The 14,788-nt window shown below is 44.1% G+C and overlaps 1 long non-coding RNA gene across 1 annotated transcript; it reads left to right on the top strand.

The window, feature by feature from the left end:
• Window positions 1-141: 141 nt before the first annotated feature.
• On the top strand, window positions 142-11,595 carry LOC115069269. Its single transcript, XR_003848540.1, has 3 exons — window positions 142-291; window positions 5,451-5,557; window positions 11,563-11,595. It is a non-coding gene; the product is annotated as an uncharacterized LOC115069269 (long non-coding RNA).
• The last annotated feature ends 3,193 nt before the right edge of the window (window positions 11,596-14,788 follow it).

Here is a 14,788-nt window from a genome sequence, read left to right as displayed (position 1 = left end):
GCCGCTCTGACGCAAGTTGAAAAAAGAACGTTACCTTAAAAGGGTAGAGGGGCGGGAGCTTCCGGAGAACTGCGCACGGCCCCTACCGGTTAGGCGGGCCTGGACTTCCGGTCCCCCAGAGGGTCTACTGTTACATAACGATGGCTGCTAGCGCACTGGCTTCTCAACTCGTGGGCTCGTGGGCCGGGCGCGTGGGCCGGACGTTACACCCTGTGCACCTCGCGGACCTCCTGGCCGACTTGCTGCCTCAGAGTCAAGGTTTTCAAGAGTGCAGTGCTACTTGTGCCAGAGGTTTTTGGTTTTGTGCCAGATTTTTTTGTCTTTGTTTTGAAATAGGATCTCCTGGTAGCCCTGGAGGTCCTGGATCTCACTATGTAGCCCAGGCTGGCCTCGGGCACTGGGCATTCCTGCCCCAGCCTTACTCGTGCTACCATTACAAGCTTGAGCTACTCCCCTTTCCCTGTGCTACCATACCAGTCTTAACCTAGAAATCGAGTAAAGGGGATGGGGAAATTCTTTGGTAGCTGGGGAAGGGTTATAAGAATATGGGTAAATTAGAGCACACCGAAGAGGTCTATTATTTGCCTACTCTGAACCAAACAATGTTTAGAAATGGGGACTCTTCATGGACACTATAGAATCTTTTATGGGTGGCCTGTGGAAAGGGTCAGCTGGTAAAGGGCACCTGCCACCCATGCTTGAAGACCTGAGTTCGATACCTGGAATCCACCTAAAGGTGGAAGGAGAGAACTGACTCCATAAAATCGTCCTGATGCTACAAGAGCACACCCCCCTTCTCATTCCCTACATCACTAATAATTTTCAAAAGATTATTTATGGGGACTGGGGTTGCAGCTCGTTGGTAGAGTGCTTGCCTAGCATGCACAAATCCCTTGGCTTTATCCCCACCACTTCGTAATATACCGGGTTAGGTGGTGTACACCTTACTTCCAGCACTAGGGAGGTGGAGGCAGGAGAATCAGAAGTTAAAGGTCATTCTTGGTTACATAACAAGACAGCTGGCAGACTAAAAAAATTATGGTGGTTGGGGATATAGCTCAGTTGTAGAGTGTTTGCTTACCATTGAGGAAGCCCTGGGCATAAACAGGATGTGCCTCCAGAGGTGGAGGCAACCCTGTCTCAATATTGCAGTAAAGTAGCAGGCCAGGAATATGGCTTAGTTGGTAGAGTGCTTGCCTAGCATGCACAAAACCCAGGGTTCAATTCCCAGCTCCTTTTAAACCTGGCATAGTGACTGCATACCTTTAATCCTAGCACTTGGGAAGCACAAAAATTACAAATAAAAAAAAAGACATGCCAGGCATGGTGGAGCACACCTTTAATCCCAGCACTTGGGAGGCAGAGGCAAGTAGTTCTCTGAGTTCGAGGCCAGCCTGGACTGCATAGTGAGTTCCAGGCCAGCTAGGGCTACAGGGAGACCCTGTTTCAAAAAATAAATAAAAAGACCGAGGACTCATTTTTATCCCTGGAACCCACACAGTGGAAAGAGTGAACTGACTCCTGAAAGTTACCCTCTGACTTCCACCCAGGTACTGTGGCACACAATAAATACATAAAATTTTAAAGATGGGGCTGGAGAGATTGCTCAGCGGGTAAGAGCACTGGCTGCTCTTTCAGAAGACCTGGGTTCAAATCCCAGCACCCACATGGCAGCTAACAACCATCTAGTTCCAGGGAATCTGATGCCCTCTTCTGACCTCTTCGAGCATTGCATGACACAGGTGCACTTATACATGCAGGCAATATACACATAAAATAATAAATAATAAAATTTTCAAAAATTAAAGATCAGCTTAACAAGAAGATGGGGAGCCCAGCTGTTTGGGGGAAAGGATCTAGAATCACCATTTTACAATGTGGTAGGGAAGATGGAGAGAAGAATTTTGTTGTTAGTGACTCTGGAATTTTTCTGTAAGTAAACTCAATTATGCATGACAACCAACCATAATATGAGATGGAGTATATATATATTCAGTGAGGCATCAACAACTTAATATTGGAATTGAGATAACTTCATTTGGGGTAGATGACCTGGAAGAAGGCTTTATGAAAGACCTGGCCTTTCCCAGATTGGCCTCCAAGTGGAGTCAGTCCTCCTGCCTCAGCCTCCTGTATTGTGGGAGTATAGGCATGGCATAAGCCACCATGCTTAGCGTGACCTTTTTTTTTTTTAGTTTTATTATTTTTATGTGTATGAGTATATTGTCTCCATGTGTGCAACTGCACCCGTCGTGCAGTGCCCATGGTTACAAAAGGGCATCGGATCTCCTGCGACTGGAGTTAAGGACTGTTGTTAGCTGCCATGTGGGTGCTGGGAATCTAACCTGGGTCCTCTGCAAGAGCAACCAGGGCTCCTAAACACTGAGCCATCTCTCTAGCCCCATCCTGACCTTTTTAAAAGGTCATTTGTGGGGAGGGGTTGAGACAGGGTCTCCCTGTAGCCCCAGCTGGCCTGGAACTTACTATGTAGACAGGCTGGCCTAGGTTTCACAAAGATCCACCAGCCTATGCCTCCTGAGTGCTGGAACTAAATGCATGTGCCACCACACCCAATCCCCTTTTTTAAAAGTTTTTTGAGGCAGGGTCACATGTAGTCTAGGCTGGCCTACAACTTGCTCTGTAGCTGAGGATGGCTTTGAGTTGATTCTCCGGCCTATTCCTCCCAAATGCTGAGATCACACAGCTGTACTACTGGTCTGAACTGGCATGAACTTTTGTAGGCGGTTGGGAACCACTGACACTAAATACCATAGTGTATGCTCTCCTTCAGTTCCATTACTCTAATTTGGGCATTAGAATGCATTGACAGAGGGATTGGAGGCCAGGGAATAAATGAGAAATCCACTGCAATGCAGTAGCCAACCATGAGCTGGCTGTGGTGGTCCCAGCATTCTGTCATTTTGGTTGTGAGCCTGAGCCTTTAATAGCTGAGCCATCTCTCCAGCCATAATCCCAGCACTATTAAGACATGAACACAGGGCTGTAAATCCAAGGCCAGACTAGCTACACAGTAAGACTCTTGTTTCTCAGAAACAAAAAACAAAGCAAAACAAATGCTGGTGTTGGGAGTGGTGACTCAGGCCTGTAATACCAGCATTTGGGAGGTAGAGGCAGGAGGAGTAGGAGCCTAAGGTTTGAGGCCAGCCTGGATTAGATAAGATCCTGTCTTAAAATACCTCCCCCCAAAAAAGAATGAGAAATAATGGTGATCTGATGGTGTGGTAGAAGTGGAAAGATACATTTTAAACACTGGAGCCAGAAAGATGGCCCAGGGAGTAAAAGTACTTGCCACCAAGCCCCAAGGACCTGAGTTTGAGCCCCAAGATCCACATAGTAGAAAGAAGGAGAGAACACAAATAAATAAATGTAAAAAATTTTTTAAAGGTACCTGTATTACATAGATCAGAGGTACCTTTCAGATTCCTAGAAACCACAGCTGTCTCCAGTAGGAGAGTTTGTACAACATGGAGGCAAGGAAATTTTAGTATGATCTTTTGGGAAGTCCTGTTCTTGGGATTTCTGTGTGTAGGTGGAGGGGGTGCACATGCCCTGGCTCCTCCCATCTGGAGGTTAGAGAACAAATTATGGAAGTTGGTTCTCTCCCACCAGGTAGTTTTCAGGAATAGAAATGAGTCCTCAGTCCTTTTAATGATGGATAAAAAAACAGAAATAAACAAGGTATAGTGGTATTTGCCTGTGATTCCAGCACTGGGGAGGTTGAAGCAGGAAGATCAAGAGTTCAAGGCCAGCCTGGGCTACATAAAGGATCTTGTCTTAAAAAAAATCATTTAAAGGCTACTTATATCAAGTGTTAACAAAAACAGAAGTATAGGGAAGTTCCTGGATATTTTTTGTGCAGTCGTGGGGATTGAACCCAGGACCTCAGCATCTTAGGCAAGTACTCTACTGCTGAGCTATAGTTTCAGGTCTCTTTTTACTTTACTTTGAGATAGGACTTCACTAAGTTGTCTAGGCTGGTCTTCAACTTCTGCCTCAGCCTCTGGAGTAGTTGGGATTACAGGCCTGTGTCACCAGGACTGGCTTGTAAAGTATCATATTAAGATTGGTGGAATATAATTCACTTTAGGGCAATTTCAAGTATGTATTGCAATTTTAAATATATAGCCAGGCATAGTGGTGCACACTGTAAGTCTAGCACATGGGAGGTGAAGGTGAAAGATCAGGCAATCAAAGTCATCCTCAGCTACTTAGCAAATTCAAAGTCAGCCTGGGCTACATGAGACACTATCTCAAAAAAATTTTTTTAAGTATATATACTCTGACCCAGCAATGAATCTTTCAATGTTTAGAGGCAATAAAGACTTCACTGAAACATAATAGCAAAACAAACATAATGGCTAAACTGACACTCCTGTACTATGGGACATTATGTAACAATGATAAAGCCAAATAGCTTTGTATGTAGTAATATGCAGAGTTCTCTGAACATGCTAAGTGTAAAAAGATGTAGACTAATAAAAACCATGCAATACTATATACACTTCTGTATACACCTAGATATCTACCCATGGAAATCCATAGAAAAATATTTGGAAGAATACATAACAAAAATGAAACCCTGTTTATCCCTGAAAGAGAAGCAGCAAAGACAACTTTGACCTTGTCTGTCTGCAGTTGGTTTGGGGACACTGGAAGTTGAAGTCAATGCCTTGTCAGGTGCAAAGCAATCGCCCATCTTCAGCTATGGTATTTTTGTTTTTTGCTTGTCTTTGTTGTATGTCTCTTGGTTTTGGGTTTTGAGGTTTTGTGTGTGTGTCGTACTAAGGATTGAACCTAGGGCTTCTCATATGCAAGGCAAGCACTCTACCACTGAATTATATCCCTAACTTTGTTTTTTTTTTTTTTTTTTTCTGAGACAGGGTCTCATTCTGCAGTCCTGGCTAGCCTGGAAATCACCATATAGCCCAGGCTGGCCTTGACCTCTCAGTGATCCTTCCTTAGTCTCCCAAATGCTGGAATAATAGGTATGAGTCACCACTCCTAGTTCAGCTGTAGGTTTTTGTTTTGTTTTGTTTGTCTTTTTGAGACAGGGTCTCCCTGTAGCCTCAGCTAGCCTGGAACTCACTATGTAGACCAGGCTGGCCTTGATCTTGCCAACAGCTGCCTGCCTCTGCCTCCCTAGTGCTGAGATTAAAGATGTGAGCCACCACACCCAGCTAGTTATAGTTTTTGAATGAAGTTTTTTTTTTGGGTAGGGATTTTTTGAGACAGGGTCTTCCTAATAGCCCCTGCTGGCCTGGAACTTGCTACATAGATCAAACTGTCCATAATCTCACCTGCCTCTACCTTGAAGTTTAATTTTGTTGTGACCTGGCTCTGCAAAATTTCTTTCATTCACAGAGGTTTTCCCCTTCAGACCTGGATGAAAACGCTAACATAGCCACTCTAACTTTTCTTTCCTGAGACAGGGTCTCATGCAGGCTGGCACTGAACTCCCTCTCTGGTCAAGGATGGCTGAGAACTTTCTGAGGATGATCTTGAACTTCCTGATTGTCCAGGGCTTCATGCGTGCTAGGTAAGCACTCTACCAACTGAGCTACATCCCTTTGATTTTTGTTGCTAGTCAGCCTTTGCCTTGATTTTCCCATACCATTAATCTTATATAAAGTCCAAGGATGACCCTCTACCTAGTGACAAAGCCCTACCTATTGAAGAGCTAAGTCTCTCCCTAGACTTAAGGAGAGGGAATTACTCTATACCTCTCTTCCTAGAGCTTGGATGGAGCTTACAGCATGCTAGATGTTCTTGTTCTCTGAAGAAAGCTTGTGTGTATATGTGTGTGAGCTAGAGACGGAATCCAGGACACTGTTAGGCAAGAACTCTACCACTAAACTTACACAAAAGCTTTCTTCTTTTATTCAGGTAGGATCTTGCCATTGTATAGTTCAGGCTGGCCTTGAATTTTAGTGTACTGTCCCAGCTTCCCAAGAGCTAGGAGTACTAGCATGTATCACATGACCATCTAAGGGAGCTATTTTGTAAACCAGGGCTTGGTGGCTCCTATCTAAAATCCCAACACTCAGGAGACTGAGGCAAGAAGATTTTGCTGCAAGTTCAAGGCCAGCCTGGGTTATATAGTGAGTTCCATGTTAGCCTGGACAATAATGTGAGATGCCGTTTCAGAAAAAAAGTACTCTTACTTAATTTTTTTCTGTATGAGTGTTTTCTCGAATATAAGTATGTGCAGTGTGTGTGTGCTAGAGCCCAGAAAAGTCAGAAGAGGGCATCAGATCCCCTGGAATTGGAGTTACAAATGGTTGTGAGCTGCCATGTGGGTGCTGGGAACTGAACCTAGGTCCTCTGCAAGAGCAGGCAGTGCTCTTAACTGCTGAGTCATTTTCTTTTTTATTCTTTAAATGTATGAAAGGGCTCAAGAGTTATGGAATTGGTCCTCAATAATTTCTTTAAAAGTTTGCATTGATGTTTAGCTTGGTGGTGCATGCCTTTAATCCCAGCACTCAGAAGGCAGAGTCAGGTAGATCTCTGTGAGAGTGAGGCCAGCCTGGTCTACATATGGAGTCCAGGCCAGCTGGGGCTAAAGGGAGACCCTGACTCAAAAATCCAAAATTTTGGTAATTTAAAAAAATATTTTTATTTTATGTGTGAGTGTTTTGCCTGCATATATATAAGTGTACACCATGTGTGTGCAATGCCCACGGAGGCCAGAAGAGGGCATTGAATCCCCTGAAACTGGAGTTACAGATCACTGTTAGCCTCATGTGGGTGCTGGGAACCAAACCCTGGTCTTCTGCAAGGGCAGCCAGTGCTCTTAACCAACTGAGCCATCTCTTCAGCTCCCATTTAAAAAAAAATGTTTTTTTTGAGTCTCCCTATAGCCCAAGCTGGCCTAGAACTCACTATGTAGACCAGGCTGGCCTCGAACTCACAAAGATTTGCCTGTCTCTGCCTCCCCAGTGCTGGGATTAAAGGTGTGCACCATCATACCTGGCCCATTTTAAAATTTTAAAAAGAGTACTTCATATTTATTTCTGTATCGAGGAGGTATATACACAGAGGACAACTTGTGGGAGTCGGTCTTTCTTGGGTGGTTTGGCTTGGCAGCAAGTGCTGTTACTGTTACTTGCTGAGCTATCTTATTGGGCCCTGTTTAAAATTTTAAATGTAAAGCATAATCTCCTTTATATCCTTCTCTGTTCCTTATCTGGAGTACATGTGATTTAGTCATACCTCACAGGCCTTCAAATTGAAGAAGAGAAAATCTTACCTACTTCTAGGGATGGAATTGCCCTCCCTTTTCCTGAGATTAGAATGTATAAGGATTGGCCTGGGGATGTAGCTCACCTGGTAAAGTGCTTTCCTAGTATCATGAAGTCCTGGTGGCACATGCCTATAATCCCAGCACTGGGAGGGAGAGTCAGGAGGATCAGAAGTTCAAGGTCATCCTTAGCTGCATATCCAGTCTGTGACTAGCTTTGGCTACATGAGACCTTTAAAAAAAGAAGAAAAAAGGAAGGAAGATTGGAAAGACAGCCAGAAGGAGGGGACAGTGGCAGCCTGATATGCTAGGTAGCCAGTGTCTTGAACAGGGGTTTCCACAGTGCTGGAAGATAACAGCAAAAACTAAAGGCCCAGAAGAATTTTGCTTCCTTTACCATTTTAGCCAGGCAAATGTAACTTCAAATCTTTTTTTTTTTTTTTTTTTTTGGAGACACAGGATATCCTGTAGCCTAAGCTGGCCTCAAATTCACTATGTAGCAGAGAATGACTTTGAACTTCTTTTTTAAATTATTGCATTTTATTTTGGGGGGTGAGGGTATAGGGGTGGGGGTGTACCACTGCATACATGTGGAGAACAGAGGGTAACTTACAGGAGTCAGTCTCTCCTTCCACCAAGTGAATCCTGAGGCTCCAACTCAAGTCCTCAGCTACTGCCTACTAAGCCGTCTTCCTTGTCTGGCCGTGAACTCCTGATTTTCCTGCCTCCACCTCAGAGGGCTGGGATTACAGGCATGAGCCACCACACTCACTTAATTTTTTAAAAATTATCATGCAAGTAATGGGTTTCATTATGACACTTTCATATTTTTTGTCATTATACTTTATTATTCATCCCATTTCCCCCTTCCCCAATGATTCTGTTTTTAAACTATGACTTCCTGAGGCAAAGGAGGTGGTTAGAACAGTGCTGGTGGGTGGAAACTGGCATCCAAGGGCAGGAGTGTGAAGCATAAACATGTGAGAAGAGACAGGGAAATAGCAAGTTAAGAGGAAACACTGTAGGTCCAAGGAAGAACTGCCACTCACTTCTGCCACAGTCTGGTCTATGTTGCAGTGTGTTTGAACAAATCTCCATAGCTACGATCTGTTTCCTGTCTTTCTATGACAACACAGCTTGAAATGCTTAAGTATGAGCAATGGTCAGAGTCTGTGCAGGCTAGGGAAAGTGGTCCCACTGAGTCAAGGGGAAATTGTGCAGAAAACAGCTTTTCACTCTTAACTCTCATTCTTAAGTCTATATTAAAATATCTTACAGGGCATGGTGGTGTGCACCTTTAGTCCCAGCACTCTGGAGGCAGAGGCAGTCAGATCTCTCTGAATTTGAGGCTAGCCTGGTCTACATAGTGAGTTCCAGGCCAGTTGTACTACATAGTAAGATTAAAAAAAATTTATTATTTTATTTTATGTGTATGAGTGTATTGCCTGCATGTATGTGAGTGCCCCCATGTCGTTCTATGCTGCAGAGATCAGAAGAGGGCTTTGGATTCCCCTGGAACTGGAGTTAAGGATGGTTCATAGCTGCCATGTGGGTGCTGGGAATCGAACCTGAGTCTTCTGCAAGAGCGGTCAGTGCTCTTAACCGCTGAGCCATCTCTCTAGCCCCCATAGTGAGATCTTGTCTTAGAAAGAAAAAATATATTAACCTCCCCCCACAAAAGAACAGCTCTCTTGGCATATCATCACTACCCCACCACCCTCCATCCTTTGTAAGAAAAGGCTTTGTTTTTAATTTGCTGGTACTGAGGTTCAAACCTAGGGCCTCAGGTATGTTAGGGAAACACTTTTTCTCCCTTTTTAGTTTCTTAGACAGTCTCATGTAGTGGAGGCTGGCCTTGAGCTCTTGCTCTTTCAACCCCAGCCCCTTGAATGATCCCAGCACTTTGGAATCACTGGTTTAGGCAAGCATTCTCTACCCAAAGTCCCCAGGCCAGAAGGAGCTTAAGGTCCTATCTTGATTGATATCAGTCACAGTGAAGAGCAAAATTTTGCAAACATTTTGTGTTATTTTTACCAATTATGTAAATTCCTGTCCAACTGGGAGATCCCCTTGGCAAGAGGGAGGATGGGTAAAAGCTTTTGCTTCCCATTTTCACCCCAGGTGCCACTTTCGAGGCCACTGGGGGCAGAGAGAGGTTGGAGATTCCCATCTGAAGGCCTAGTAGCCTCAGAGGAGAAGGGCTAGGAACACCTCCTGGTGGCACAGGAGTCTTAACTGGGGGACTCCAGGGGGCATTTGGCAATGCTTGGTGGCTTTTGTGATTGTATCAGCTAGACAACTGTTCCCCTTCCCTTCATCTCTGCCTCCCTTTTTCCCTCTTTTTCTTGAGACAGGCTTTTGTCACAGTGCCCTGGCTGGCTTGGTACTGTGTAACCCAGGGTAGCCTTAAACATGACAGTCCTCCTGCCTCTACCGCCTAAGTGCTGGGTTTACAGATGTGAGCTGTCATGCCTGGCTAGAGATGTGAGTAAACATCTTGAAAGACACAGGACATCCCCCACAACAAGTTAACCTGGCTCTAAAGATTGATGAACCCTGACCCTGTGTGTTCTCTCTTCTCTTCTCCCACCCCCATAGGACCTCATAATGTAACCCAGGCTGACCTCAAACTTGTGATCCTCCTATCTCAGCCTTCCAAATCACACACATATATATTTTTGTCTTTTTGAAGCAGGGTCTCCCTGTAGCCCCAGCTGTCCTGGAACTCACTATGTAGACCAGACTGGCCTTGAACTCACAGAGATCTACCTGCCTCTGCCTCCCAAATGCTGGGACTACAGGCATGCGCCACCATGCCTGGCCCAAATATATCTTTTACTTCTAACAAAAATTGTCTACACTGGAGCTGTGGGGCTTAGCTTGGTGGTGTCTTGATTCAATTCCCACTACCACAAGGCAAAAATCTAAGGTGGAGTTCAAATTTATCCTGAAATCAGTTTACTCAGAGCCAGTCACTGTGGTATAGACCTGTAACCCTAGCACTTGGGAAACTGAGGGAACTATTGCCACAGTTTAAGACCAGCTAGATTGACAGACTGCTAGCCCAGTAAAAAAAAAAAAAAAAAAAAAAGAAAGAGATAACTAACTAACTAAATAAATAAATCAGGGGATGAAAAGATGGTTCAGGTTAAGAGTGCTGCTTTTACAGAGGGTATGAATATAGATAAGTATAGTTCCCAGCATCCACACTGGATGGCTCATAACCACCTGTAACTCCTCCAAGGATATTTCTGGCCTCCATGGGCACCTTTACTCATGTACACACACACACACACACACACACACACACACACACACACACACACACACTCCACACACACACACAATTAAAAATAATAAAATCTTAAAAAAAATCAGCTCTTCTAGAGAAGAGGACCTGAGTTTAGGTGCAGCTACATGATAGAGGCCATGTAGCCATGCAAAAGAAATGGTTTCTCAACCTTGTTTACATCATTTGTAAAATGACTACACAGAACTTGGTGCTCATTAATATCTGAAAGTTCCCAAACTCTCCCAAACCTATGCTTTTGGATATTCCTTTTTTTCTTTCATTCTCTCTTTTTATTTTATTATTTATTTGGGGGGTCAGAGTCTCCACAGCCCAGGCTGGCCTAGAACTCACTATGGAGCTCATGATAACTTTGAACTTTTGCTCCTCCTACCTCTACTTCCTGAGTCCCAAGATTATACATTTATGTGGTACTGAAGGTCTAACCTAGGACTCCCTGCATGACAGGCAAGCACTCTACCAGCTGAGGTATTGGGGATCAAGCCCAGGGCCTTATTCATGCTAGGCAAGTACTCTGTCATTAAGCCACCATTCTTCTTCTTCCCTTTTTCTTCTTTTTCCAGATTGTACTGTGTTGCCCAGGCTGATATCAAACTCCTGGGTCCAAGCCATTCCCCTGCCTCAAGCTTCTAGGTAGCTGGGACTACAGGCATGTTCTACCCACCCATCATGGGTGGGTCAATAGAAAAGGAAGTGACTCAGAAGTGCAATAGAGGAAGCTGAAAGATGACTCAGATTTTCCTAATTATAAAGGCATTTTGACATGGACCTTAATGTCAAACCAAGACTCATGACTGTTGGTGTCAGGACTCTCCTTTGTGTAGCTGAGTGAATACTCACATGGGCATTTTGAGTCACAGTAACTTGTCCCTGCCAAATTCCCTGATCAGTCTGCTGATGCACTGATGTTTGATCTCTCTCTCTCTCTCTCTCTCTCTCTCTCTCTCTCTCTCTCTCTCTCTCTCTCTCTCTCCCCTCCCTCTCTCTGAGACAGGGTTTCATGTAGCCCAAGTTGGCCTCAAAATCCATCCATTCCTTATGAAGCTGAAGATGACCTTGAACTCTTGATCTTCCTAAGAGCTTGATCCTCCCAAGAGCTGGGATTAAAATGGTGCAGGACCACACCCTGCTTTGATGTTTAAATTTCTGTTATCACAGTTTTGTCTGCATTTAAAAACACAAATATAGGCAGGCTGGAGAGCTGGCTCAGCAGTTAAGAGCACTGGATGCTCTTGCAGAAGACCTGGGTTTGGTTCCCAACACCCACATGACAGCTAACAACCATCTGTAACTCCAGTTCCAGAGGATCTGATACCTTCTTCTGGCCTCTGTGGGGCATTGTACATACATGGTATGTACTTATATACATGCAGGCAAAACACCAATACATATAAAATAAAAATATTTTAAAAAATATAGGGGCTGGGGACTGGAGAGATGGCTCAGCAGTTAGGAACATTGGTTGTTCCTGCAGAAGACCTGGGTTTGAATCCCAGCACCCAAATGGCAGCTAACAACTGTCCGTAATTCCAGTTCCACGGGATCCAACAGCCTCTTCTGACCTCCGGGGGCATTGCACAACATGGGTGCACTTTCCTACATGCAGGCAATACACACATACACATAAAATAAAAATAATATTAAAAAATAAATAAAAAGTGTTCAACCTATATGTTTTCTAGGGCTGGAGAGATGGCTCAGCGGTTAAGAATACTGACTGCTCTTGCAGAGGACCCAGGTTCAAATCCCAGCACCCACACAGCAGCTAGCAACCATAAGTAACTCCAGTTCAGGGGATCCAGTGCTCTCTTCTTGGCCTCCATGGGCACTGCACAATACAGAGGTACTTACATACATGCAGGTAAAACACTCATACACATAAAATGAAAAATAACTTTAAAAAATATATAAATAAATATAGGGTAAAATGGCTCAGGGGATAAGATCACTTGTCTCTAAGCCTGAAGATCAAGTTCAATCCCTAGGACTCACATTGTGGAGGGAGGGAACTCCTAAATGCTGTCCTATGACTTTCACATAGATGCGCATGTGCACACCCCCTCCACACAAAATAAAAGTGATTTTAAAAAATGGTGGGGGGGACTAGAGAGATGGCTCAGAGGTTAAGAGCACTGGCTGCTCTTGCAGAAGACCCGGGTTTCGTTCCCAGTACCCACACAGAGGCTAACAATCATCTGTAACTCCAGTTCCATGGGATCCAATCCTCTCTTCTGGTCTCTGCAGGTGCTGAATGCATGTATGCACATACATGCCTCCCCTAACCCAGAGACACATATACATAAATATAAATGAAAATTTAAAAATAAAGAATAATGCTTGTGTGATCACACCTGTCATCCCAGCATTTTGGAGACTGAGATGGGAGGATAATAAGTTCCAGGCCAGACTGAGCTACATGACAAGATTGTGTTTCAGAGAAACACACAAAAGAATGCTTGCTGAGTATGTGGTCCTAAGAGGGAATACATGAATAATTTGAGAAAAGTTGATGTGTTATGTAAATTCTATTTTTTTAGATCTTTTTGATCTAAATGTAACATTTAATAAAAGTTCATAGAGGCTAGAGATTTAGCTCAATTGGTAGAGTGTTTGCTAAGCATGCACAAAACCCTGGGCTATAAATACTAGCACTCAGGAGCTAGAGGCAAGTGGATCAGGAGTTCAAGGTCATCCTCTACTCCATAGTGAGTTCTAGGGAAGACTAGGATACATGAGACCCTGCCTCAAAAAAAGTCAATTTTTCTTCTTTTAGAATTATTAATACACTGGGTGTGGTGGTGCATGCTGTTAATCCGAGCATTTGGGATGCAGAGGCAGGAGGAGCTCTGTGAGATCAAGGCCAGCATGGTGTACATACCTAGGGTTACAGGGAGACCCTGTCTCAAAACACACGCACACACACACACACACACACACACACACACACACACACCCCAAAACAGAACACAAAAGCTAGTAAACAAAGGCATTGAAGGCATATGCTACCACACCCAGCTATTAATTATTTTGAGACATGGTCTAACTATGTAGCTCTGACTGGCCTGGAACTTCCTATATAGCCAGGCTGGCCTTGATCTCACAGAGATCTGCCTACCTCTACCTCTAAGTGCTGGGATTAAAAGCATGTAACCTCTGACCTGGAATTTGTAATGCTCTTGCCTCAGCCTCTTCAGCATATCCAAAGAGCATGGGGTACCACATCTGGCCCAGCTTTTTAATATTTATTTATTTATTCATTTATTTGTATTGCCTGAATGTAAGTGCACTCCTGTTGTGCAATGCCTATGAAGGCCAGGAGAGACCATCAGACCCCCTGGAACTGGAGTTACAGATGGTTGTTAGCGACCATGTGGTGCTGGGTCTTCTGCAAGAGCAGCCAGTGCTCTTAACCTCTGAGCCATCTCTCCAGCCCATAGCTTTGTTATTTGAGATAAGGTCTCTCACTGAACCTGAAACTCACTGGCTGACCAATGGGCCTCAGGGATCTGCCTGTCTCTAACCCTCTCCCCAATGTTGGGGGCTACATGTGCATACCATCATGCCTAGCTCTTTACATGAGTGCTAGGGATCCAAACTTAGGTCCTGCTTTTTTTTAAAAAAAATTTTATTTTTATTTTATGTGTATGTATGTATTGCCTGCATGTAGGTAAGTGCACTCATGTTGTGCAGGAGGACAGAAGAGGATGTCGGATCCCCTGGGACTGGAGTTATAGGCAGTTGTTAGTTGCCATGTGGGTGCTGGGATTTGAACCCCGGTCTTCTGCAAGAACAACCAGTGTTCTTAACCGCTAAGCCATCTCTCCAGCCCCCAGGTCCTGCTTTTAAGGCCATCTACTGAGCTATCTCCCAAGCTTACTTGCATGTCATATATATAGACAGAGTCTAGTTTTTTTTTTTTTTTTTTTTTTCGTATGAGAGAAAATGTCATATTTATGTTTCTGAGTCTGGCTTATTTCACTTAACGTGATTGTCAGTTCCATCCATTTTCCTGCACATGACATAAATTCATTTTTGTTATGACTGAATAAAAAAAATCCATGGTATATGTGTTGGATAGCTTTAGTGTCAACTTGACACACCTGGGTTGAGGGAGCCTCAATTGGGGAATTGCCTCTATTGGACTGGCCTGTGGCCATGTCTGAGGGGCATCTTCTTGATGAGTGATGTGGGAGGGCCCAGCCCATTGTGGGTAGTGCCAC

Source organism: Nannospalax galili, unplaced genomic scaffold (genome assembly GCF_000622305.1).
Source record: "Nannospalax galili isolate Female #2095 unplaced genomic scaffold, S.galili_v1.0 scaffold1212, whole genome shotgun sequence".
Classification (NCBI taxonomy): domain Eukaryota; kingdom Metazoa; phylum Chordata; class Mammalia; order Rodentia; family Spalacidae; genus Nannospalax; species Nannospalax galili.
This window is presented reverse-complemented; position numbering and strand designations above follow the sequence as displayed.